The 3152-nt window shown below is 37.8% G+C and overlaps 1 long non-coding RNA gene across 1 annotated transcript in view; it reads left to right on the top strand.

The window, feature by feature from the left end:
- The window catches only part of LOC112483342, a 28351-nt gene extending 26906 nt beyond the window's left edge, over positions 1-1445 (top strand). Inside the window, exons 3-4 of the long non-coding RNA XR_003047618.1 lie at positions 353-467; positions 1363-1445. This is a non-coding gene — a long non-coding RNA (uncharacterized LOC112483342). The remainder of the gene's footprint in view (positions 1-352; positions 468-1362) is intronic.
- Positions 1446-3152: the final 1707 nt, after the last annotated feature.

Raw genomic sequence — 3152 nt, 5'->3', positions numbered from 1 at the left:
TGAACTTTCCTACATTAGCATCAAAATGATTGGAAGAATAAAAAGCCATAAGAATTACAGATAGGGCTTTAATCCTAAAGCATAGAAAAAACAAATTAACTATATCCCCAAGGCACTTGAGGACATATTTCTCTTGCCTAGCAAAAACACAATCCTGGTCCCTAAGAATTTCATACCTATTATTTCTCTTGATTTAATTAGATGCAAGAAAGGAACAAAAGCCAAATTTAAATACATGAATGTGAATGCCTAATTATTTTTGTTGCAAATTCTCTGCATATTTTTCCTACATTTCAGTAGCTTGCCAAGTCTACAGTATTCTTACCTACACTATCTTTTTTGAATGTCACAGCAATATTGTGAAGAAAACAAGTGACAGAAGTGACTGTCACCATTTTGCAGATGAGGACACTGAGGCTCCAAGACGTCTCATTGCTGAAACCTGGCAGTGGACTTTGGCACCAAAAGTAAGGATTTAATCTTTGCTACTTTGCGAAGGATTTGAGGCAGTTTGTCAGTATAGCTGATACTTATGTGTGAGTGTCATGGTGTAAATATAGGGAGCAAAAGTAGCCAAAAGATTAAAAAAGAAGAAAAATAAATGGAAGATAGACTAAAAGGGGGTAAGTCATGCTAAAGTGTGGTTCAGTGCAGCAAAGTCAGCCCATGTGTCATAGGATGAAAATATCAACTGAGCAACTATAACATGTACTAAACATCATGAATTCTCAAAATATGGTCCATGAAAATTGTTTGGCTGGCATCCAAACTAATCACTAGGCATTGTTGTTAGCAGATACTGTAGTCAGTACATGGGGTCACAAAAGACACTCGTAACTTAGAGATAAAGTTAACCTCTGGGACCAAACAAGGATGTAGGAAAAAATGAGTGACGTCTGATTAAAGAATAGTCAGTGAATTATTGACTAAGGAAGTAGAGATGCTCTAAACTAATCAATGTGTTATATCAAGGTATCTGTATTAATTAAGCTAGGGTTGAACATAACTGTTATTGATCTGGAGAAATAGGAATCAATCGTGTTCACTTTATCTAAGAAAGGATGACTGTTAATGGGAGGGGATTGGCTGACTACCACCCTCTCAAGCAAGAAGCAGGAATTCAGCAGAGGGGGTGGGAGAGGGATGTAAGTGGCAGTCACTAGAATCTCCTATTGTGGGGCAGGAAGCTTTGTCAGATGTCTAGGGCCTGGGGGTCCCAGTGCTCTGATTTCATGCCAGTCATGCAGCCTCTAAGGGACCTGGTTAACTGAGAGGGGCTGCTGAGGATGGAGTATATAGTCTTTGGAAAAGCCCTAGTCCCCCTTATAAAGTAATAAACTGACCTTCTCGCTTATATTTCAGGTCTCTGGGGGATAGCTGGTGTGAGTCTGACCTCCCATGATGAAACCAATTCTGAGGTTTCTGGGCTAGCAAAGCAGAACCCTGATCTTTAAATGTGGTGAGCATGCCAAGGCTCTTTGCCCATTTTGACCATCCTTTCTGGTGGACAGCCAGTCTCGCTGGACCACAGCTCTGCTAATCTCCCTTAGTGTTGGTGAACACGGTGCTTTTTTCTTTTGTTTAAATGAATACCTTACTTGTAGCAGTAGTTTTGTTCAAGGGCGATAGAAGTCCCATACTGAGACTGGAAAGAATAGATGTTCTTGTCTTGGTGTTACTACTTGCCATACTTTTGATATTTCAAGCTATTTACCTCAATCTAGGTTTCCTCATCCATACAGTGAATGGATTTCATTAGAGGATCTTTGTAATTTCTCCAAGGTCACTTAGCTGATCAGGGACAAATGGCCCTTTACCCCATTCCCTTTCCCCTGCCTACTCTGCTTTTCCTTATGTAAATTTGCGAGAAGAGTCTGGGTTGGGGGAGATCCCCAAGTGAATAGTAAGGCGGTTTGAAATGAATTTTCCTTCTCTTTAACTAGGTTGGAATCAGGGTAGACTATGCATAGACTTTTGTCACCTAGATGAAGGCCTCGTCAATAAAGAATCAGTTCCAACCACAACCCATTCTCCTAACCGTCCCCATCTCACTGAGCATATATAGAAAATAATGATAGAAAATGATATTTCTATATTGCGTACTGAGATAAATGCATGCAGCTACATATGGCCATCCCAAAGGAAGAGGGACTCAATATTTAGGCCCTCCTGTATGTAACCCTCATGCCCAAATACACTGGCTGAAATATGCTATTGCAAGCCCTCTCAAGCCATGGTGCTACCAGAAGCAAAACTAGATTAAGTTATGTTCTCTCTTGGGATTGATTTCTGATTGGTAGAATAATTTCTTCTCATTCAAAAATAGAGATGCAGATCCCAGCTTCCTTTTGTAGTCCAATTTACAGTGATGACTATTGTACAAAGACTACAAATAGAAAAGAACATGCTTCTTTGGTGTCTTCCTATAAAGTGAGGACACATTTAATAGACTTTTGGTTTCTACTGTATTTCTTATTTTTTTATTGTTTATCTCTACATCTATCATGACTATTGTCTTCTTCCAGTGTGATTTATTTAATGGTATAGCATACTTTGTTCCTTAATGATTAACATCCTAACAGATGGTCAAGAAGCCAATTTCCATCATTCAATATGTTCTCTCAACCTTCTTGTATGTACCATAGAAATCAGAGTCATCCTTATAGTCTTTTCCTGTAATACACTCAACATTAGATCCTATCCCCAAATCTCATAACTTTGTGGTATTAATAGATAATAATTTACTTGAATATTACTATTCTAATAGTAGAGAAGTATGATCAGTATATAGTAGTCTAGTTAGTACTTTTTCTCTTCTTATTTACTTTTTAAATAAAGTATAGATTACATAAAGTGCCAGTACAGTTTTTTGCACAACACTGGCTGTCTTAGAACTCCACTTATGTTTGCATGCCTTCAGCAAGTACTTTTGACATATTTCTCAAGTATTAGGGACTGTACTTGGTCTTTTTTCTCTTCATTTTCTATTTCTCACCTCATGATCTTTTTTCCCCTCCCTATTTCTCTGACCCTGTATCTTTTTTTTTCCTTTTTTTTTTTTTTTGCCTACTTCCCTTTAATTTCCTCCTTTCTCTTTTTCTTATTTTCTCTCTTCCACTTATTATTTATTCTGTGTTTTTCTAAAACACTTC

Source organism: Pteropus alecto, unplaced genomic scaffold (assembly GCF_000325575.1).
Source record: "Pteropus alecto unplaced genomic scaffold, ASM32557v1 scaffold24, whole genome shotgun sequence".
Lineage (NCBI taxonomy): Eukaryota > Metazoa > Chordata > Mammalia > Chiroptera > Pteropodidae > Pteropus > Pteropus alecto.
The sequence above is the reverse complement of the archived record's forward strand: the minus strand, read 5'-3'. Positions and strand labels throughout refer to the sequence as shown.